At 40.7% G+C, this 24,851-nt stretch overlaps 1 long non-coding RNA gene across 2 annotated transcripts in view; it reads left to right on the top strand.

The window, feature by feature from the left end:
• Positions 1-22,559, top strand: part of LOC141571514 (uncharacterized) — a 32,510-nt gene extending 9,951 nt beyond the window's left edge. Inside the window, exons 2-4 of one of the 2 annotated variants that reach the window (XR_012496276.1) lie at positions 3,302-3,376; positions 19,684-19,753; positions 20,115-22,559. This is a non-coding gene — a long non-coding RNA (uncharacterized LOC141571514). The remainder of the gene's footprint in view (positions 1-3,301; positions 3,377-19,683; positions 19,754-20,114) is intronic. The other variant, XR_012496275.1, reaches the window with a different exon arrangement.
• The last annotated feature ends 2,292 nt before the right edge of the window (positions 22,560-24,851 follow it).

Raw genomic sequence — 24,851 nt, forward strand, 5'->3', positions numbered from 1 at the left:
TAGACCAGACCAAGAAGGCCAGGCTAAGGCCTTTGGACTTAATTCTGTAGACAGTTGGGAGCCACCAAGGGTGACTACCCAAAGAATCCATGGGACAAAGAGTCTGAACAGGGCCTCATGCCATCCTGTTCTTCTGATCACAAAGTCCCATGTTCAGAACATCACAGTCTGTTGCCATGGAAATAGTAATGGGCCTCACTATGGGAATAAATTATCCTCATCATTATACCTTTCTTCCAAGGAACTCAAAGTGTTTGTTGTATGTGTTTTCTTTTCTTTCTTTCTTTTTTTAAATAGAAGCACCAGATGGCGGTTGAGGGAAAGAAGAAAGCCTAAAGATTGTTGAATTAAAGGAGATTTCAAAGGAATGGAAGGGAAAACAAGTTGAATTTTGAAAGGTTTAATCAAAACAGATGGCAGAATATCTCAGCCTGAGGGAAGGGGAAAATTATCTCAGAACACATCTGAAGTGGGAGCTTCTTCACCCTTGCTTTCTGGGTCCCTGTCTGCTGCCTCTCTGCAGGCTGACAGTTCAAGCTGGCTAATGAGGAAGGAGAGACGTGTGGGGTGTGTGTGGGGGGGGGGGGTGGACACACGCGCACGTGTGTGATAATATATATGCCAGACACAAGAATTAACATTGTAGAAATGCCTTTTTAAAGACTTATTATGTATGTGATCTTTATTTTCAGACAAAATAATTTTTTTTCAAAACCAAATGCAAGTTTTATTACCTTCACAAAATTGTGTCCATTGTTTCCACTGGAGGTAGAAGGAAACTATTATTTTTGCGCATCTAATTTGAACACACTTTTCTCTATCACTCTATTTTAACTACCGATTTTAATTCAGTCTTTGGACTCGCATAATCCTATGACTTAGGCATGGTTATTCCTTGGTACAGAAAAAGACAAGGCCTGAAGAGATTGCAAATATTACCCAGGTTATTTCTAAGTGGCAGGGCCCTCGTCTGAACTCTGGTTACTTCTGGCATTTTCCAAAATTCCAAAAGAGTTCTGGCACTGCCACTCTAAAACTGAGAGAACCTGGACAAGTTAGACTCCTCCAGTCCAAGCCTGTTTATTCTATACAGTGGGAAAAACTATGCCAGCTCCAGAGTTCTTCCTTTAGAGGTGTGGACATGTAGTGGAACGTGAAACTAAAGAATGATAAACACTGTGCATACTTTCTGATATTCTGTGCGTGTCATTTGATACCTCTGAGATCCTGTCTTGCCAGGCTACTAGGTTATTTCAAGTGGGCCAGTTGTGTTCTAAGGGTTGAAATAGTTATTCAAAAAAAATTATCAAATGCAAAAGGCAGGGAGAAGTTACAGCATTGGAGTCCTAGCCCATGGTGGTTACATTTATATGCCATGTATCTAAGGAGTGTCTACTATGTGCCGGGCACTGGGCTAGTTGGTGGAGATACTAACACGAACAAAACAGACAGGGTCTGGCTATCCTGCAGGGTCTAGAAAAAGAGCAGTCGTCCAAAGACTTTTACCTGAAAGCTGGATTTAAAATGAGGTTCCAGGTATGATCCTCCATGACAGATTAGTTTCTAAATCTGTATCTTGTACCTTCTTCAAGGAGGGAAGGCAAATTATATTACTCTTCACCTGCCCTTAACATGGGGGCATGTATTCATCCTTACCACATAAAATACTTCTCAGTTTCCTGAATATTCCTGAGGTTGCGATATAAACCACACATTAGATTGATCAGGGCAAAGGCACGTGCGTTAGAATCCTTTATCATTCTGCCTTTTAAAGAATGGAAATGCATCACTGGCTGATAACCCAACTGTCTGGCTGCACATTGTGGTTTAGCTGTGAGCAGGAAGGGAAAGCAAGAGGGGCGAGGCAACTGCCATACAGCAGGGAGGGAGTACACAGAACCCCAGCCCACAAGTGTGCTGGCTCCTTATCTTCAGCGTGACCTTGAATCCTTCCCACCTGCCACGGCACAAAAGGGGACATATTTTTCTATCAAAAGCTGCACCTTTTGAGTTGGACATGTCTAATATGCAATCGCTCTCAAAGTAGTTTGTTTTCTCTGCTCACTCACTCTGATCCACCCGACACAGTTCTCTGCACAACCAAATTTTACTGAGGCTCAAGCGAATTTGGAAGTGTTTCTTACCCAAGGTCTGTGAGTGTAGGACTGGCGGGAAAATAAAAGAACCTTTTCGGAGGAAGAGGGCTCAGGGGGAGCCAGAGAACACATCACAAACAGGTTATAAATGCCAGGTCTAGAGAAAATTGGGAAAGACCATAACCGAACAGGGTTTGAAAAACCTGGAGAGGCAGCAATAAGGGCAGCAGCTGAGAGCAGAGGGGAGAAAGGGGTCCGGGTGAGGAGGACTCAGGAGACGCAGGCCTGAGGGGTTTCATGCGTTTTCATGGTCATGGCAGATTCTTTTTCTTTTTTAATTTCACCCATCCTCCCTACACCTTTCCCCTTTGGCAACCATCAGCTTGTTCTCTGTATCTGTGCGTCTGTTTCTGTTTTGTTTATTCATTTGTTTTGTTCTCTTTAGATTCCACATGTATGTGAAGTCAGACTTCACTTTGCCTTTCTCTGCCTGACTTATTTCACTTAGCATAATACTCTCAAGGTCCATCCATGTTGTTGCAAATGGCAAGATTCCATGCTTTTTCATTACTGAGTAATATTCCGAGTGTGTGTGTGTGTGTGTGTGTGTGTGTGTGTGTGTGTGTGTGCCATCTTCATGCATCTAACAGTGGACACCTACGTTGTTTCCATATCTTGGCTATTGTAAATAATGCTGCAATGAACACAGGGGTGCACATATACCCTTTCGAACTAGGGTTTTTGTTTTCTTCAGATAAATACCCAGAAGTAGAATTACTGGGTCGTATGGCAGCTCTATTTTTAATTTTTTGAGGAAACTCCCTGATGTTTTCCATCATGGCTGAACCAATTTATGACCCCTCCAACAGTGCATGAGGATTCCCATGTCTCCATGTCCTCACCAACGTGTGCTATTTGTTGATTTTTTGACAATAGCCTTTCTGACAGGTGTGAGGTGCTATCGTGTTTCCTTGAAAATAAGACCTAACTGGAAAATAAGCCCTAGCATGATTTTTCAGGATGACATCCCCTGCACATAAGCCCTCATGCATCTTTTGGAGCAAAAATTAATATAAGTCCCGGTCTTATTTTCGGGGTAACATGGTATCTCATTGTGATTTTGGTCAGATTCATTTTAAGGCAAGGATAGAAGGACTTAAGGAGATGGGCCATGGCCCTCAAAAGGATTTTGGATTTTTTTCTAGGAGTCTTTGGATTGGATGTTCAGATTGAGCGACAAGGAAGAATCAAGGAATCAGCTGATGGTGCCATTTATGCAGGTGAAGAATTGTAGACAATGACCAGGGTCCTTGACCTTGAAGTAGAATCTGAAGAATTTCATTTTGCCTTTGTTAAGTTTCAGTTGTGTTTGAATGCAGGAGTCTGAAACTCAGAGGACGCGTTTAGGGTTGGAGAAATGAATTTTGGGAGTTGCAAACATAAAGATGGGACATTAATGGATGGGAATGGATGTAATCATCCAGGGAGAGAGTGTAAAAGTGTTATCATCTGCATTTTAAAAGAAGACAAAACTGAAGGTGGGGAAGGTTAAGTAACTCTGTTAAATTATACCCATTCTGTCACCAGCGAGTGATGGAACTAAGATTCGAAACAAGGCCCATGGTGGGTAAAAAGAGTAGTTATTTTTGTTGTCATGGCTATTATTTCTTACTGAAGTTAAGAGGTTGGCTCTACTGCGTTTATGTAAAACCAGCTTAGCCCTCTAAACAGCACCATAAAAATTTCCCAGTGCCCTGGGAAACCCCTGGGCTCTGCCTCCCACCTGTCTTTCTAAGTTCCCTACCTGGTCCCAAGATCTCAGTTCCTGTTCCTTTGCCCAGCACCTTGTGATTTCTGCCTCTTCATCCAGATCCTTTGGCCCAGGACTTCCGTGGGACTCTGTGTGTAGCACATTCTCAGCTTTTCCCAGGATGCTATCTTTCCCTTGACTCCATCTGTGACAGCCTGTGGGCCAATCTTTCCTCATCTCTATGCGGAGTCCTGGATCCCAGATCCCAAAGCAACTATGGTTCCCCAGGTACTTACTTGAACAGGAGGAAAGCTCAGGCAATATCCTGTCTCTGTCCTTTAAAATATATTCTTTCCGTTAAAAGCATCATGGATATACTCTTCGTACTTCTATCTTACTTTTTCAGTAATCAAGATATGATCTTCTTTCCATTATTTTGGATCTTCCAAGCCTTCCTTTTTGCTTTTCTCTTCCATCCCTCCCATATAGATTTTTATACTTTTTTTTTAAACCTAGTTTACCTCCTTCTTGTTTCCAGATGTCCTTGTTTTCTTGAAGACCTTTCATCATTTCAGTCTTGTTTATTGCTCTCTCTCACATGATATCTGATTGTTCCTAGCTTCAACTTACAAAAAAAATAGTTTAAACCCCACTGTTATCTCTTTGACATTGACCAATTCTAGCTCTTACTCTGAAATGTCTTCTTACAATTCAAAGTATTGTTTGGGGAGGGCCAGGTATTTAATCATACGTGTACTTCTCCATTGCTAAGCGCAGGGTGACCTTCAGGTGAAATACACCTATTGGTTGTTTATGGTCAACATTCATTCAGATTGTCTAGTAGTCATGCTGACCAGTTATTTAATATTTTAAAGATCACACTGGCTGTAATACTTACATTTCTATGATAGAGGCATACTGGTAATGACACCTTTTCACTTTCATCAGCCTAAGAACTCACATATCCTGAATGTCAGTTTCTGTCTCTTTGTGGCCCACTGACCTCTACATTCTTTCTGGAAACAGTGTGATGAAACAAACTCAGCAAACATCCAAAACAGAAGGTTTATAGATTTTCCTTGCTGGAAATTTCTGCTTCTTCTATTGCTCAAGAGACTAGATGTCCCTATGCTTTCATCCAATGATTCTCAAGCAGGGTACACTTGACCCTTGGGATAATATAAGAATCTCCAGGTGCAGGGGTGGGGCTTGTTTGAAAAACACATTCAGTATTAAAATATATATTTATAATTTGAAAAGTAAATAAAAGTAAATATATATATTTTTGGTAAACCACAACAAAATAAAGAATACATTTTACATCTGAATTCAGTACATAGGTGTGTGTGTGTGTGTGTGTGTGTGTGTGTGTGTGTGTGTGTAAAATGTTTTAAACAGTGCTTACTCATTTTCTTTTTTAAATCCTGGTCACGACCAACTAAATTTCATGATCCACAGTTTGAAAAACATTTCCCTTAGGTGATAGTGTCAGAATTTGGAAGAGGGTAAGATTTTTAAGTTTACCCCCCACCCCCAAAGAAGCACTTCTTATGTAGTCGACTAGGTCCTCAAGAGTACAGACTTCTCTTTTCTTCTCTCTGGGGTTCCTGTTACATAACTTATCTTTAAATCCCAACTTGCATAGACAGCGAGAGTGCAAAACCAGTTTGCTACAGAATGTGGAAATCCTAGATTACATACTATATGAAGTTGGTAAATTGTAGGTCCATGGTTTTGTTGTTTAAATTTAAACTTATCTAACAACCTATTAAGAGCTTGATTAATAAACTGATTATTAACAAATATACAATGAATTAATTAATGAACTTTATCTTGGGATTTTCAGTCCTATCAGGTAAATTTTACCCCCATTCTAAATGAAGGTCCAGCTCTTAGCTCACAGGGAAGTAAAGTCCCATTTTCCTGACATACTTGGGGCCTCACCCCTCCCATACAGGATGGGTCACATTCCACTCAGCCTCTTGAAATCCCGAGCAGTGATGCTGTTCTGACCACCCAACCCCCATCAACATCTGCATCTGGTCTCTCTTGCTGGCCTTCTTCTTAATCTGCTTTTTAAGTTAACCTTTTACTAAAAGGGACTTTTCTCCTATTTCCTGATCCCACAGCTCCTATGTTCCCTCCATCTTCCCCTTCCCCAGAAGCCATGAGCCCAGAGCAGGCATATCACCAACCTTGTCCATCAAACAATTGTGCGAGCATAGTTTCTTGAATAATCTGATATTATGATTTTTCCTACTGTAAACCAATAAGATAGATTCATTTCGATATTTCAGACGTGTGGGAGGAGGAGGGGACTATCTTATGGCCTCTGAATAGGGACAACTGCTCAGTCTGTGTCTTCTAATCACGGGGGTCAGGATGGGAATGAGGGAGGAGTGGGACACAATACAGAGTTAAGAGCATAGATTTTTCAGTCAGGCAAACTTGGGTTGGAGTCCACCATACTCTGCCACTCCCTACTGGCTTAGGACCTTGAGCAAGTTTCGGCCTCTTTTAGCCTTTGGAGGTGATTGCATTACCTCCTTCACAGAAACATGGCGAGAAAGGGAAGAAATAAGACAGGTAACACTGAACCTGGAAACTGGTACATGCTTAGTAAGTGGAAGCTATTATTTCTGAGAAAATGTACGTTATGGTAAGGCTGTCCACACATTGAAACTGAAACTGGGAGGCTGTCTTCCTCACATGAGGGAAATCTTTTTGTCTTGAGGCTCCTCTGATTCTCTCAGCACATCCATTTTCCTCTGTCTACTGACAGCTTCCTCTGCTTTCTCATTGTTTCTTGCCTCTTGAACTTGGCTTGACAATTTGTTTCTTCGTCCAAAAACTCAGGAGAGGGAACAGGCTTACCTAGTTCACTTTTATGCACCAGACCCTAACGGGTAGGATAGCCCAAGTCTGGGGCCCACTCCTTCCGTCATTCACTGCATAGTTACTTTTAGCCAGAGAGGTGGTGTGGCATCTCCAGGGGACTTGTTCAAGAAGATGTACTTGGGAGAGAAGGCGGAAAATGGCTTATCTCTAGTTGAACTTTAGGTTTAATATATATCCTTATTTTAATCTAAGGAGTCTTAGTAGATGCAAATGAAGTTCTACCAAAGTGATAAATTGTGCAATGAGCCAATTCAAAAAATGGGAGTGATCATTGTTTTTTAAAGAGAACTCTGCTTCACATGAGGAATTGTCATAGGATTCCTTTAAACAGCAATTTCTCTTTTTTGCATATACCATATAATTTATTTTACAAAGAGTGATTTACCTTTTCTCAGGAAAACTGAGTAAGTTTCCTTTTGGCACCGCCACTTGCCTCACAGTTTTTGTATGATACTCAGTCCAGTTCATTCATTAACATTCTTAGGTATGTGCAAATTTTGTCTTTTGCACTACTGTGTTTCCCCGAAAATAAGACCTGGCCAGACAATCAGCTCTAATGTGTCTTTTATAAGACTCGGTCTTATTTTACTATAACATAAGATCAGGTATGGTATGATATGATGTGATATGATGTGATGTGATATGATATGATATGATATGATATGATATGATATGATATGATATGATATGATATGATACTGGGTCTTATATTAATGTTTGCTCCAAAAGATGCATTAGAGCTGATTGTCTGGCTAGGTCTTATTTTCGGGAAAATACAGTAGTTTATTTATAATTGCATCCAGTGGGCAAATATCTTTTACTCAGCATCTTTTTTCACTTTCCCACTTTACTCTTTCTTCCTTTCTTTTCTACTTACTCCAACACCATTTTTTCTCATTTCAATCTTATTTGTTTTTGCTATTTTCTCTGTACTGCACATTGTTGGACATGCAAGGACACTGACAAATGAGACTCCAGTCCAGGGTCTGCAGTGTGGCAGCAGCCACATCCAGCCTTCCAAAGCACAGAGATACTAGTACGTTGTCCCTCGGGTGTCCTGTGTATACTTCTATGTCATGCAAGTGATTATAAACCTTAGTGCTAGACTGCGTCCAAAATTAAATCAATAAACGAGAAGACTTAACTCCTTGCAGAAACATGTTCATTGTTATATATAATGGCCCTGACTTATTAACTCCTTAATTCATCCCCCCACATTGGCTGCTATCTGCTATCTCCATCTGGACGTTATGCCAGCATTGTAGCATATTTAAAGTGGAATTTATTGTATTCTCTCTCAAACTATATCCCTTCCCAACTTTCCTCCTGATGATGACGAGAGTGATGATGGTGACATGGATTGCCTGCCTCCACTTGTCCAGAACACGGTCGCTTGGGCTGCACTTTTCTGCATATCATCTTCTCTGTGCCTCACAAAAATACTATGAGGTTGATGGAGACACTTTACAAATGAGGAAACTGAGCCCACGAGGGGATGAATAACTTGTGCAGAGTGACAGACGGGTCTTCTATCTCTCAGTTCTATGCTTTAAGCTCAGGAGCACTAACCGGCACCTCTAGCTTATAACAACCCCATAGCTGTTTCCGTTCCTCTTCCTCTATCAGGTCCTATAGCTAACCCGTCACAAACTCCTCCTGATTTTTCTCCTGCAGTGTCTCACACTTGCCATAAGCAAAGCAGTTAAGCATCTGCCTCCTGGTCCAGGCCCTCATCTGCTCATTCCTCAGTGACTGCAAGTGTCTTTTGTTTTCCATGCTTCTTTTTTGGGGCTCTAATTCATCCAGAAGACATTTGGTGGCATAGCATGTTTATTTTGCATATTTGCTTTCCTCTTTTCCATGTGGATTTTGAGGTCTAATTCTAGCTTTCTGTCAGGACTGAAATGAGGGTCTCATATACAGCAGCTGTTAGGATACTAACACCACCGTGAGGGACTCCCACACCCCATTTAAATAGTAAATATCTGCAGATAATTGGAAAAATCATATGTGTAAATATGCTGCTCTCATGATATCGCTCTCTTGTGGCTACAGCAGCTTCCTATTTTCTATTTTGGAGCATTCAAGCTCCCAGGGCCGTATATCCAAAATGTCTTTTAACTGTGAATTTGCTGATCTTGCCCTAGATACCAAAGTAATGAAGCACTTAAAACCATCTGTCCCAAGATTCAAGGGTACACGTGGCTAGGCTCCCTTTAGGGGCTAGATGATGGGTTTATCAACAAGAACATGTTTCTGTAACGAGTTAAGTCTTCTTGTTTATTGATTTAATTTTGGAATGTGGACTCGACTGTAGAACGAAGGTTTATAATCACTAGGAGTAGCCCAAGGAATATGAAAGGAACCAACACTTACTGTGTACCTTCTTGATGCCACCACTAAGTCCGGTATTTTACCTACTTTATCTCATCAAATGCCAACATCAATCCTGCAAAATAGATAAGGATGGGGGCAGGGTGGGGTCCCAGGTTGGCCGCCTAACCTGAATTCAGAGTTCTGACAGGTCTAGGAATATCCAGAAGCCTGGTGGGAAGGGACTTATTTGCTTGAAGAATCAAGGAGGTCCTGAGAAATGACTCATTCTAAGGAGAGTGGGGCAAATATGTGTCCAAGTGGGAGGGATGTTGTGAGTATTGTAAGCTGCCTGTCACTAATATTGTCTGCTGACTCTGCTCTGGAGATTCCTACGTCAGTCCTAGTGGGACTGAATAAAAGAGTAGAAACAAACGTTACTTTTGCTGGGCAGCCCATGTGGCAGAGAGCAGCCCACGGAGCTCTGGAGGAATGGTGGGAGCGGGGAGCACAGAGTAACTCGGAGCACGAAGGCCTCAGCTTTGGCCTTGACCACTGGGCAGCAGACCTCACCCCAGGATGCCACAGCCAGAAAACAAGGAAATGGTAGACTCCATTGGCTGCTCAGATGACTATAGTTCTTTAAGAATACTTATGAGACCACCACCAGCTTCATGTTACATGCCCCTTTCCCCACTCCCAGAGCTCTTTGGGAAGAAATCAAAGAGGCCTATTTTACAAATACTATTTTTGTTGGCATATTTTTAGTCACTATCCATTCCCACACCTGGCTGGTATGGCCTGGGAAGCAGATCACAAACATATTTTTATCTCCATTACGCGAATGAGAAACTGAGGCTTGGGAAATATAAGTAACTTGCCTAAATTAATGTAATTAGAAAGTGGCAAAGCTTGAATTAGAATTTAGGTCTTCTTGATTTTGAAACCCATGCTATTTTCACTATATTATTTATTCAACAAACATTTATTGAGTGTCTACTACGTGTCAGGCACATGAGGCAATGGGAAACAGATGAAGTCCTGCCCACATGACCTTTACACTCAGTGGCAGAGATTGATAGCTGTTCACCCAAGTTCACTCTCCTCTTCTTTCTGGACTCATAGCTAGACTACGTTTCCCAGCTTCCTTTGCAGTTAGGTCTCCAGCCTGCTGAATGTGAGTGGAAACGATGAGTGACACTTCCAGGGCTGGCCCATAAAAACCTCCCTCACATGTTTCTCTATGCTGAGACGACTAGTGCAACCTTGGAAGCCATGTGTGGAAAATGGCAGGGCGGCCTCAGCTGATGAAGAACATATGATTTGGCCTGTGCCATGAACAAGAAATCAATTTATATTGTGTTTGAGACATTACACATTTAGGAGTTTATTTTTTATAGCGCTAGCTATATCTTAATTAAAATGTACTCCTACATGAATACTGCCTAGAATGGTTTTCTTTTTACCAAAAGAATTAGAGAAATAAACTTTCCCCTTTATTGAACTAAACTACTTTCTAGAGACAAATTTGAAAATCTAATGGTGTTGGATGGAAAACAATTGCCTGCTGGCCGGAAGGCGCTCCTGTTGGCTAAATGGGCAACAGTAGGAACTTATGTGAGAAAGCTGCCTTGGTCCTGCACTGCCCACAACTGAGGGGGTAACTCTCCCTAAGTCTGGTTCTGTACTAACCACCCCACTTTGCAAAAAGACTCGATGCTACACCCTCCAACCTGGCCTATATCAGTTATGATAAAGGTGATATCTTAACCTCTGTCTGACACTCTTTTGTTTTATTGCTCAGTTTGTTCAGGACTCAGGTTGAGAAGATGATCACTACTTATTGGACCCCCTCAGAGACCTCAAAAGTTATCATAATTTTTGTATAAATCTTCAGTCAGTAATTATTTTTTGATGATTGTATAAATAATCATCACAGTTGAACCAAACGGTATACTATGATTATGTCTTGTTTCTACTACAATATTCCCCCCCTGTAGTTAATAAATACCGTATTTTTTTTTTTGTTTTAAATGTTTTTAGTTTTTTATGAACCTTCACTATTTTTTCCCAACTACTACAATTTCTCTGTCAAAGGGTTTTCAAATGTACACAGGTAAAAGTTAGTTTAGTAGCTCCCTTTGCTGGGAGGAAGAGGGCTTATGGGAGACTTTCTGGGGTGCTGATTTTATCCTATCTCTCAATTTGAATTCTGATTACACTTTTGCTCACCTTGTAAACATTTTTTTGAGATGAGCACTTATGATTTGTGCGCTTTTTAACATGTATGCTATACCACAATGAAAAAAAAATTTAATCCACCAGATCATGTAGATATACTGGAAAAAAAATAGCAAATTCTAGGAAATGAGATTCTTCTGTATAGAAAAGATCCATAGTCCATGAATTCATCGTTATCTGTAGGATTTGGTCTCTGGATGACAAATACTAATTCTGGTGTGTAGACTTCTCAGGGGTGGAAGGCATTTAAGCAGTATCTTAGCCAATCACCTGTCCTCGCTCTTTTGAGGTTGAAATATGGAAGAGGAAGTACATAGAGTGGACATCAGTTGTTTTTTGTCTGCCTAGAATTCCTTCCTTGGGGGCTGTGTCTGCCCAGTACGTCTAATACTCTAATACGTGGTTTTGATGGGATTGTCAGTAACAACACTCTGTCATCTACCCCCAACACAGAGTTTGATGTTTGCTTTTTGCTTAGTCAATAACACTTTTTATCCCAGTAATTGAACTTTGAGCTGAGAGATACAAACACAGAAGGTGATGCTATGTTATCTGAAAGCAGTGCCATAGAATGACAGTTCACACATTCCTGATACCAAGATCCCTGAAGCTGCTTTGGTTCTGGCCTCTTGAGCACAAATGATCCAACAGATCTTTCTATTCTCTGACCTGCCCTATATCCTTCCAAGTAATTAATTTTTGCCTACATACCAAGAGTCTATTTCCATAATTTTTGAACAAGGAATTGATACAACATCATACCCTCACCATACAAGGTTTAGAAACTATTAGTTCATTCAGAAATTATTGTGCTACATAGAAGTGATTCACATTGTCCAAATTCACAGGCATTTGACATATAAACCATAACATTAATCGATTAACTTTTTTCTAGGAGATAGTCTAAAGACAAAAGCAATCATTCTAAAGAGGGCATACATTTCATATTTAACATTTATTTACAAAGGCCTGCCTGTATGGTGAATAAAGAAAAATGCAACTGTGTTTTCAAAAAGATTTTCAGAACTTTCAAATCATGTCTTGACGTGCTATCCTTTCTAACTCTAGTTCTACAGTGTACTTAATTGATTTTCCTCAAATACCATTTTGTTGTCCTCTGGTCAACAACCTTCAGTGATCCCTCATCATCTACATATTGTCCAGAATGCTCCTCTCTTAATGTCGCCCTCTCCATCCCTAGACAAGGCTTCTGTAAAGCTCTTGTGCTGCATTCTGGGGCCTCGGGGAGTTGCTCCAGGGGCGTGCGCTGCCTCAGCACCTCTAGGTCAGTCTGGTTACCTCATAATGAGTTCTGCCTCTCTGATTCCTTTATCTTGATCCTAGCTATGCCCCAGTTTGCTGTCTCTTGATCTTCCTCCACCCTTCACTTTGGCAATTCCATGTGCCGGCCTTTCCTCCCCTCTTACCCTGCCTCAACTCCCATAACCAGGAGGGAATCGTATCTGAGGTGTCCTGGTTCCAGAAGAGAGTTTAGGACAAAGATCAAGTCCTCAGGTCTGAGACTGGCATTCAAAACTCTTCAAAATGTGGTGTATTTTCTTTGCTGAACATGCCACTCTAGCTGGCACAATGATTTACTCTCTTCCTGATAGAAAATAAAGCATTTCCAACTCTCTGCTTTTGCCTATGTTGTTCTCTCTCCCAGGAATGCCACTACTTCCTCCCTTTCTGTTTGAATCCGAGCCATCAAGCACTCCACAAATGCTTCTATGGATCCCTCAGTGCTTCATCCCCTCCTCCCCCCACCATATGTCCTCCTGCTTTGCTAATTATTTTGCCATGCTTGTCTTATCTCCGCTACCAGTTTGCAAGCATCTTGAAGGTAGTGACTGTGTCTTATACTTTTTTTATATGTACTATGAGTTTAAAAATTTGTGCTGAGGTTTTGCTCTGTGAAGGGCATGTCACTGAACATTTGGGGAATACAAAGAAATATAGGACTTAGGAGCAGCCTTCTTACCTCCCAGTTACGGAGACTGTCACTGCAGCCCTTGTGCATTAGGCCTGCCCTAAGTACCTGTTTGTATTAGTCAGCTAAGGCTGCCATGACAAAATACAGAGACCGGGGGGCTTAAACAACAGAGATTTATTTTCTCACAGTTCTGGAGGCTAAAAGTCCAAGTTCAAGGTGTTGGCAGGTTTGGTGTTTCTTTTTTTTTTTTTTAATGAGGCCTCTTTTCCTTGGCTTGCAGATGGCTACCTTCCCACTACACTGTTTCTCCAAAAATAAGACCTAGTCGGACAATCAGCTCTAACGTGTCTTTTGGAGCAAAAATTAATATAAGACCCGGTATTATATTATATTATATTATATTATATTATATTAGACCGGGTCTTATATTATAGTAAAATAAAACCAGGTCTTATATTAATTTTTGCTCAAAAAGATGCATTAGAGCTGATTTTCGGGTCTTATTTTCGGGGAAATATGGTGTGTCCTCACATGGTTTTCCCTCAGTGCATGAGTGCATCCTTGGTGTCTCTTTTTTAAAATTTATTTTTGAATTACAGTTGACATACAATACTATATTAGTTTCAGGTGTACAACATAGTGACTAGACATTTATATGCCTTACGGAGTGCTCACCCCATGGATAAGTCTAGCACCCATCTGACACCATACATAATTATTACAATATTATTGACTATATTCCCTATGCTGTACTTTACATCCCCATGACTCCTTTTATAACTGCCAATTTTGTACTTCTTAATTCCTTCACCTTGTGTGTGTGTCTCTCTCTTTTTTTAAGTTTCAGGTGTACAAAGCAATGTAATGGTTAGACATTTACACCCCTCACAAAGTGATAACCTCCCTCCCCCAATCTACTACCCCTCTGACATCACATATAGCTGTTACAATTCCATTGACTCTATTCCCTATGCTGTACTCCACATCCCGTGACTATACATACATATAAATATATATTTACTTATAGTTGACATTCTACTTCAGCTTCATATGTATAGCGTGTTGGTCAGGCATTTACACAGTCTATGAAGTGATCCCCCTGGTAAGTCCAGTGCCCATCTGACACCCTACATAATCTTTATAACATTATTGATTATATTCCTCATACTGTATTTCATATTCCTGTGACTACATTGTGACTACTAATTTGTACTTTCTAATCCCTTCACCTTCTCCCCCATCCCCAGCTCCCTCTCATCTAGCAGCCATCAGTTTTTTCTCTGTATCTCTGAGTCTATTTCTGTCTAGTTTGCTCATTTATTCTGTTCTTTAGATTCCACATATAAGTGAGATCATATGGTATTTGTCTTTCTCAGTCTGACTTATTTCACTTAGCATAATATTCACCTTCTGTCTCTTTGTGTGACCAAATTTCCTCTTCTTATAAGGACAGTCAGATTGGATTAGGGCCCATTGTTACAATCTCATTTTAACTTAATCACCTCTTTAAAGGCCCTTTCTCCAAATAGTCACCTTCTGAGGTACGCGGGGATAGGATTTCAACATAGGAGTTTGTGGGGCAGGGGGAGCACAATTCAGCCCATTACCCTGTTGAATGATTGGTTAATTATAACCCTGTGCAATAAATTCCACCTTCCATAGGAGGCTAAATAGTTGTGGCAATTGCCTGTGTGTTGTTGGATAACACATTCCTGAATTTTTGGAGGCATTCCATCAGATATGCTGCCTTTGGTTTTACTACAAAACACAACGTAAGACACAGGGAAGTCCTCATTGCCAGAAGCAGTGACAGAAGTGTATCATCTCCATATTTGGTTTTCCATCTTTCAAAATTACAAGTGGAGTCTCCTTATGACCCACAAAAAAACTCAGGGGATTATTAATTGTATCTCTTCATATTCTCCATCTGCAGCTTCTGGAAGCTTGGATTTCTCCCCTTGATCCTCCATGCCATAAAATTTTCTTTGAGTCTTTTCTATGGATAAATCTTGTCAAGAATCTGATCTGTTAGGCACATGACTAAGGTGGTGGCAGCATTGGGGATAATTACAGGCCAGTGAAGGTAATTGGTATACGGATTAGCTAAAGGCAGGCCTCATACAGGTGTGGCTGACTTTGGAATGGGATGAGTGAAGGAACACAGAAGTTGAAGCATGTGGCCAGTATGAGGGTTTGCTGAAGTCTGGAGGACAAAGTTGAAGGAACAGTGAGTAAACTTCTACTCAACTAGACGGAGAAGCATCAGGCTAAGAATTTGTGGGGGAAGATGTCACTCTGACAGCACACAACTTGCTTTGCACATTCTCTGTTCCCAGCAGAAGAGCCTTTTAAAAGCTTAGCACTGTTGGCCTCTCTGTGTACGCAACAGCCATGGGCAGGCCGGATAGTCAGCATGCACGGCTGTGGCCACACGGGTTGCTTAGGGATGGATGACTTTTGTGTTACACCAGTCGTTAAATATTTTGAATATCACCCTTGTGCATATGTATAATTTCTCTATCTTTTTTGGTAAAATTTCTGTCAAGGGCTATTCTGCTATTCAGTGTCCTCATACAAAGATTTACATGATAAATTTCACTTGGCATTTAGAACAGGATGATAAATATTTTTATGCTGTAGTGTACAGTTCCAATTAACATCAGCACTGAAGTCACCGGAACGGTCAGTTTCTCTATATGGCAGTGACTACTGACAATTTGTCTTGGTTTCCTGGGTGTCATCCAGTACATTGGCCAAAGAGGCTAAAGCACGCATCTGGGTTTTATATTTCAACCTCCTTCTTGCCTCTTTTTTTTCTCTCTTTAATTTGGGCCTCAGCTTTTGCTACTGAGTACCTAAGTGCAGCATTGGGAGGTTCCCTTACCACTCATTCATTCCTCCAACTAATATTCTAGAGTTCCTACTAGGTGAGGAACAATGGTGAGCAAAGCCTGACTTGCTCCTTGTCCTCATGGAGTTTAGAGTGAAACAGATCCCTCGTGGCAAAGTAAGCCAAGAAGTCACATCCCCATTGGTGACTTTCATCTCATCCCTGTCTACTTCCCCTAAACCTTGCTTGGTTCATTATTTTCCTTTTTTGAAACTTCAGTCTTTTTGAATAAGTAATCTTCCCCTCTGCCCACCGACTTGTGCGTATCTCCCTTGTATCAAAGTGATACTGCTCTTGTCTTCGTTTAGGTTCTTGACGATCATCTTCTCTCCCCACCGACAGACTTCACAAGCAAGTTAGCCTTGCCCTCCCACTGCCCACTCACTTCTTAACCACTTGTAGTCCTGTTTCCCCCCTACTCACTGGGTGGCCAGGTGATTTGACTGCTCTGTGCGTTACCTCTATTTGATAACTGAGGGCCCTTCTCCTTTCCATGCTAAGAGCAGCAGCAGGCAAGCAAGTGCCTTAAATCTGTAAAACTTTGTCCCTGAAAGCCTTCCCTCAGACTCATCCCAGCAAAAAATGGCCCCTGGAGGAAGCAACTAACTAGCTGTTTGACCTTAGGACAAGTCACTTAAGGCCTCAGTTGCGTTACCTATACTATGGGTAAGTTCTGCCAAGATCTCTTCTTGCCTTAGGAGTTTGTGGGTGTAGGAAGTTAGATGTGGAAAGAGCCAAGGGTAAGAGTGTCCCCTGACCCTAGGGACAATAGGAAAACAAGGAAATAGCAAACTTTTTGAGAGCTCATGGAGAAAGGGTAGTTGGGGAAGGGAGGCCAGAAGAGGCTGCAGGGCAGTGATGAGACTATAATGGAGAAGAGCAAAGGGGCAAAATAAACTCCTTCCTTGGATTGAAGCAGCATGTGGTTGGCACCTCCACAGTAGAGGCCTCTTCTCATTGTCTTCCCGGCCTCACCTTTACTTGACTTACCTATAGCTTAACAATAGATCAACCCCCTGTGGAAAATTACCCTGAAACTTATGATTAATACCCTTAGGCTTATTGATCACAATCTCTATGGTCTAGCATTCTTTCCAAGCTAAACCCATCATTGTTTCTGGGTTGCTGACTCCACCAGAGAGTCACGTGGCCAGAGGGAAGGCTCCATGCAGACCCCCTGGAACCATCACGTAACCTCTGGAGGCCTGCCCAGATTTTCACTTAAAAACTCCAAGCCGGTCTGAGAATGTTAAGGCAGTTTTTGGAGGTGTTAACCCACTGCCTTCTCAGACCACCGGTGCTCTGATAATAAACGCTTATTCTATGACCCAACTGCTGCGTCCATCTATTGGCTGAGTGTTGCAGGCAGCACGAGCCCTGGACTCATTTGACCTCCGGTTTCAGAATCAAAACTATAGACACTCATCAAACAAGAAGCTATGTGCAGGCTCTGAGCTGTGGACCCAGGATATGCGTAGTTTGAAGCATATCCTTGACTTGTTCCAGCTCCATGAATAGAAATATATACATCTTCCTTCCCTAAATGAAGCTCTACAAGCACCAACTATTATGGTTAGTTGAATACATCAAACTTCCCTGTTAGAGATGAGTGCCTTGAAGGCAGGGAGCCTCCTTTCAATCTTTATAGCTTCCTAGCCGCTGTAGGAAGTAGGCACTCACTTTGTTAAATTGAACTGAAAAATATTCTTAGATTTTTTTCCAGTTTGGTATTGAAGGGAAATTCTCTGAGAGTGATTTAGAATGATTAATACATTGGATTATTTTAGCATTAATGTTTGTACTTTATATATTCTACTTATATGAAACTTTCCCTCCTTTATTTACTTATTTATTCATTTGTTATCTGTTTCTTCCACAATATAAGCTTTGGAGGTCAGAAATAGTTCCCTCTGCACCCCCAACACTTAGAAAAAATGCTTGGCACATAGTAGGGCTCTAACTTAATATTTATTGAATGACTGCATGAATGAATCTCGGGGAAAAATTTCTGCTTACGATTCTTGCATAATGAAAAGTTAGGGCCTGCCTTCAGGACTGAGGAAGTATAGCTCGCAATTTTCCCTTCTCTGCTTTCTCATGCCTTTCCTCCAGTTGAGTGGCAGAGTTTGGGCAGCCCCAGAAGGAGAGATGGGGAAGAGGAGTGTGCCCACCCCATCAAGCTGAGAGAGTGGAACTTTGTCACCCTGTAGCCACCCAGAAGGTTCCACAGCTGTCTATTTGAAACTGCTGCAGCCTGCAGCTCAGTGGGGCATTGGAGAGGAGGGAAGGTTTGGCCAGGGAATGGCCAGCCCTATATGAGCTATGTAGGGGCTCAGCAGAGAGCATCCCTCAGCAGGGCACTAGTGGGTACCACCACGAGCTCTCACCCATGTATCAGCTGCCTTGGCAGGGGCTCTGTCCCAACACCAGCAGCTGATAGGCCCCATCTTCTCGAGAAAATTCAGTCATTGGTGAGCAGAGATATGAAAGAACGAATCGGTGTGTCAATAGCTGTTAATTGCATCGGTGTGCAGGTTATTCTTCTGAAAGCCAAACCGAATGAAACACGAGGGCTGATGGCTTCATGCTGGGTGTGGAGGGTCCTGCCTTTGTGTGCTCACAGGCTGGTGGCATCCACAACCTAACCTAATGATGGTGGAAAGGGGCAGCCATTCTTGTTGCTCTCAGAAAGACTAACTGAGCTGTGAAGAGGATAAAGCTCACCTTCCGTGGCCTATGCCCACCCTCTGTGGCTCTTACCTGCTTCAATTCCCCTACATTCCTAAAAGGGAAGAGAGCCATCTGTTTGATCGAATCCATGAGAAGTCTAAGGCATTTTGTAAGTTTCTAAGGTAATTTGTTTCTCCTCCTGTTAAGTATTTGAATTCCAAAAGAATATTGCTCAAATAAGTAACAATTATGACCTGTGCCTTGATAACCTCTTTTGAAGAATAAAGTCCAAGGAAGAATCCAAAAGCAAGAGAAGGGGAAAAAAATAAACCCAAATTTGCAATAATAGGGAATGGTGAAATCAATACAATTGAATACTATACAGCTTTTAAAAACCAAGAAGTCTGAGGCATATATACAAATCTATAAGATATAATATTGAAAAAAAGAAAAACTAGTTCATAAAATAGTTCATGCACTGGTTATATATCTGGTTACTGATTTGTAAAAATATGTTCATTTTTATACACTGTTAAAGTGTTCTGTCTCACTAATCTGTATCTAGCACAATGCCTGGCATGTGGTAGGTATTTTGGAATATTTATTAAATGAACGAAGGAACCAGAAGTAAATTTAGAGAAATGCGTGGCATTTATATTCATCAGATTTCTTTACTGTAAAACTGCTTAAATGCATAACAAAAGAGTTTTTGAAAAAGATTATCTTTTCAATTGCATGTCTATGAAAGGAAAGGAAGGAAATACCAAAACATTAACAGTAATGGTGTCTGAGTTGTGAACTACAGGTAATTTCTATTTTCATTTGTCAACTTGTTTGTATGTTCTCAATTTTCTACAATAACCATAATCAGGGTGCAATTATTTGTTTAAAGGATCATCCTGAGACAGCAAGTTACAAACCCAAAGGAACGAACCTCTGTTGTCAAAATTGCAGGCGCTGTGGTAAGCTTGGGAGTGGGGTACGGCTGGCTTCTCGCAAATCTCACAACACAGACCACTGCCAACCCCATCCTCCTACATATACAACTGGCTATGGCATTCAGACTTCAAAAGTGAGAAGCAGCCACTAGCAAGTCTGACTGAAGCCTACATATGTCAGAGAGCCACGCCTGTGTTTTCCAGCATTACTACTTGGGGAAAATAGATGAAATTGTCATCTTGGAAGGATGCAAAGAAAGCATTCATGGCAGTGTGCTTTTAGGACTGAAATTTTAAAATAACCAAAATGTCCATCGTAGAGAATATAATCCCCAACATTCAGATGTAAAAACCAAAGGAAATGTATGGTTCCTTTATCTTCCAGGTAAGGTTAGAATGGATGGATAATGTTCACCTTAGGAGAAACAGGACAATTCTTGAGACCAGAAGTGTGAAGTGGTCATGCGGGAAAGGAAGATTGTCTTTTAAACACAGTCATACCTACATTGCCACTGGGTCCAGGACACATTGGAGCTGCTTATGTCACTGGAGAATTCACCACCAAGCATGAAGCAAGATGATGTTGCTAAGTTCTTAGCTCTGAAAAGTGAACAAACTAATGTAGAAGCTAAGAATATTTCAGAGAATAGCTGCTGCTTGAGGTACAGGAATAAAGTTATAGCAACAAATCAACAAGACCCGGCGAAGAGATCAGAAAACCTGTCATTTGATAATGGAACACTATGACATAGTAAGTTTATTTGGCTTAAAAAAATCAACTTCCTGGGCAAAAAGTTTTACCACCCAATTAACAGCTTAGGAGGTACTAGGACAAAGAGAAACAATTCAAAATCACTATCATTTGGAGGTAAAAACCATTTAATTTTCAATTGTTAAAAAGAAATTTATTAGATGTTTTAAGTGAAAACCTATGTTTATGTAATTCTTCTACTTCATACCACACCCTAGAAGACAGTAACCTTTAGCAGAGTTCAGGTAGCTTAAAAAAAGCAGCGTTTTGATAGGCTCAGTGTATAAAAGGGTCCATATCCAGTCTTGGATCACAAAGTGGACCCAGAGTCTTGTTGCTTTGGAAACAATAAAGTTCAGGAAGATGTAGAATGTTTGTACAGTAACCCTCTTATTTAAAACTCTATGCCTTGGTTGTAAATCAAGGCCACATCTCTGTCAAAAAGGACGTAGATTCTCCAGGCAACAGATGGATGCTTCATTCTTACTGATATAATTACAAACACTAAAGTTTCTGATACATATGATTGTAGAGAACAAAGTTTCTCAGTGAGTAGGAAAGCGGTAGTCACTCGAAGAAGGCAGCTAATATGACACTTTACAGCTGCAGTGTGTCCTTTGGGGACACTGCATCCTGTTAACTGTGCAGCTGGCTTTATCTGTGCCTATTCTTCCAGCCTGATGAATGGCTGGGCAGATTGTTACTTTCTTGGTTTGAGCTAAGTTTTACTTTCTCGTGGGCAAACATTATACTATGTGCTTTGCATATGTTATTTCCATTCATCTTTGCCACAATCCTTTGCTAGCATCTTATTTACAGATGACAGTGAGATGTTTAAAGTGTTTAGTTCAAAGTCACACAGCTTCTAAGGGGCAGAGCCATTTCAAACCCAGGTCTACCTAACTCTAAACCTAGTCTTCTTAAAGCCTATACTTCAAGCAAATGCAGAGATTAAAGACTATTAAAAGGAAAATTGATAAAATTCATCTTGTGGGAAAGTGGCAGGCTCATGCATTGTAGGTAGGACCATAGATTGGAACAATTAAGTATGTATCCTATGAGCCAGCAATTAACCTGCTAGGAATTTAACCTAAAAAGTAATTTTCAAACTGTGCACAGAAGCACACATTAGAATTACAGCATTATTTACAAAAATAAACATACAAAACCAGAAACAATGTGAATGTTTTCCAGTAAGGGATTGGTTAAGTAAGTGGACAAAGAGACATACAATGCAAGAGGAGTAGTCAGCCATTTTAATGATGAAAATATACCGTACAGTAAAAGACATCAGATTATCAATGAGCATTTATAGTGTGATTTTTATTATGTAAAACTGAATTCCTTACTGTATATATATGTGCAAATATACTTAATGTGTGGAAAGGTGTTCATTATGTTTTCTCTGGCTCAGTGGAGTTTGTGTTTTTCACTTTTTTTGTACTTTTCTTTATTGTTTGAATATTTTATGAATTTGTTTCATTATTACAGAACAAAAAATTATTTGAAAAAAGTGTCAGAATTAAATCAGTTCTTGCTTCAGTAACTGATCATGTACTCTAGCCAGGTGTTTTATAGAACTGGGAATCTATTATGCTTTGGAGAAAATTCAACAGGCATGTTACAGATCCTGGTCAGATAACTAGTATGCTTCCATTCTACTAAAGGATTATTATTAATGTATGGGGTTCATAGGACTTGGACTAAAACCAAAGCTATCTAGGTTATAAAAGTTAAATGTTGTCTTACATTTTTATTTAACAACTCTCTTCAAGGAACTTTTATTTAGAAGTCAGTCCTACTTGTTGATTGGCATTGTACTTTGGGAGTAAAGGAACTTTCACTTAAATAGCTAATGTAAATGGATTTCAGAGAGGCTGCTATGGAGTTCAAAAAGTACACCTAACTAATGAATCTTTTGCCCCTGCATTAAGGCTTCCTGGGGGGTTAGTCGGAATAAAGGAAGTGAGCCTATTTAGGAAAAGTAGCCAGAGAAGTATTGAAAATGGCTAGAGGAGAGAAGACCAATTGGGAGAGATAAAATTGGGTTATAAGCTCATGAAAAAACCTCAACATAACTAATCATTATAAAAATGCAAATCAAAACTTTAGTGAGATACCACCTCACATCCATTAGGACGGCTACTATCAAAAAAACAGAAAACAACAAGTGTTGGCAAAGATGTGAAAAGATTGGAACCCTCATATACTATTGGTGAAAATGTTAAAATTGTGTAGCCACTGTGGAAAACAGTAAGGAGGTTCCTCAAAAAAATTAAAAATAGAATGACCACATGACCCAGCAATTCCACTTCTGGGTATATACACAACATAATTAAAAGCAGGGTCTCAAAGAGATATTTATACAACCATGTTCATTGAAGCATTATTCACAATAGCTAAAATGTGGAAGCAACCCAAGTGCCCATTGACGGATGAATGGATAAGCAAAATGTGGTATATACATAAGGCAGACTATTCAGCCTTGAAAAGGAAGGAAATTCTGCAATATGCTACAACAAGCTTGAGGACAGTATGTTAAGTGAAATAAGTCGCAAAAAGACAAATACTCTATGATTCCACTTAGAGTAGTCAAAATCATACAAAGTATACGGTGGTTGCTAGGGGCTGGGGGGAGGAGAGCATGGGGAGTTATTGTTTAATGGTATAGAGATTCAGTTTTACAAGATGAAGAGTGATAGAGATGGATGATGGTCATGGCTGCATAATAATGTATTTAATCACTGAACTGTACACGTAAAATGGTTAAGATGGTAAATATGTGTATTTTAACACACACACATAAACAAACTGTGGGTAATAACTGTTTTGGCAAGTGATTATGATCTGTAGAAGAAGAAAATAGTCCAAGGGTTTTACTTAAGAGTTTTACTTAAGGAGTCTCACCCTGGAAAAGTTCTTTCTTTCTTTAACATCTATGGATAGTTACGACAATATAAGTAATACCTTAAGTTTCATTAATTATTCAACAAAATCTCAGCACTGCATGTCCTAAGGATGTTTTAAAGTTAATTGACACTAAGCTGCAGGTGTTGGGGGTGGGGGCTGGAAGGAAAGATGCAGGTGTTATTAACAGTTGAAGTTGTGGAAACAAACCAAGTCAATCTAAGTGAGAGGAAAGGAGGGAAAAAAACAAAACCTTGAGGATATCAACATTTCATGGCTTTGTAAAAAAGGAGCAGCCAAGAAAAGTGCTAGCAAAGGGAAGGCCTGAACACAGGTAGAGAAAGGGGAATGATAACGAAGACAGAGGAGAGCAGAGTTGCAAACAGGAGGAGTTAGCAGCATCAAGCGCTGTAGAAAGGCCACATGATGGGAGAATTGAAATGTCCACTGGATTCGGCAGCCAGCAGTTGCTAGAGTGTAGCCCCAACAGGAGTCAGCATTTACTGGACAAGTGGCTCACTGGTAGGTACCTTCACACAGTCTGGATTGGACTGGAGTGAAAGGTAGGTCCTGCAGAAGAGGACTTATTGGGGATGGAGACTCTGCAGGTGGCTGGAGGTCTTGCTAAACCCGGGGAAGGCAAGACTGAGGGCCCTAGTAACAGGTCTTTGACAAGAATTAGTTGAATTAATCTATAAAAGAATGTATATTATAGATGAATGTGGGGTGTGGGCTAAAGGTTGTTTAATGCGCAGGACAGGAAGTGGATGACGATCTAGGGTATCGCAGTGAATGATGGCTGGATGGCGTACCGCCTTTGGGAGAAGTCCACTGCTTCAGAGGGATGCCAGGGAGATTGGTGTTTGCAAAGCGAAGTCAGTGTGAAGGGCTTAAGGATTTACAGAGGTTGCTGGAAATTAACACTGGGTAGAAAATACTGGAAGACATTTAGCAGAAATCGTTGGGAGACAACGTTGAGGCAGGTGAAAACAGCTAACTGGGAATGAGTGCAGGAGAGGACAGACGTATGCTTCACAAAGTACTTCCGCAGCCAGTGACTCATTCATCAATCCTTTGGACAATCCGGGGAGAGATAGGTGTTATATAGCGAGCCTTTGGAATAAGGGATGCTTTTCAGATAAAGCCATCATGGCACAGAAAGCCTGTTCAGCAGCTGTTTGATTCCTCTGGTGACAAGAAACACTCTACTTTTGGAAGTAGCACTTCCATTACAGAATAATAAAAAAAAAGCCGGTAGAAAAGAAGAAAGGTGTGGGCCCTCTTGAGGGGAAAGCTCTGTCAACGTTAGACATTTTGGGTAATTCAACAGAATTGCCGAGCCAGACGTGTCAGTCAGATCTTTTCATCTGTGAAACGAAACGAAGGGGGCAGATGATCTTTCTTTCCCCCTGTCTAACAGCCTGTGAAATCATCTAGGCAACCACCTCCCAATTTTACAGAATA

Source organism: Rhinolophus sinicus, linkage group LG05 (genome assembly GCF_036562045.2).
Source record: "Rhinolophus sinicus isolate RSC01 linkage group LG05, ASM3656204v1, whole genome shotgun sequence".
Taxonomy (NCBI): Eukaryota; Metazoa; Chordata; class Mammalia; order Chiroptera; family Rhinolophidae; genus Rhinolophus; species Rhinolophus sinicus.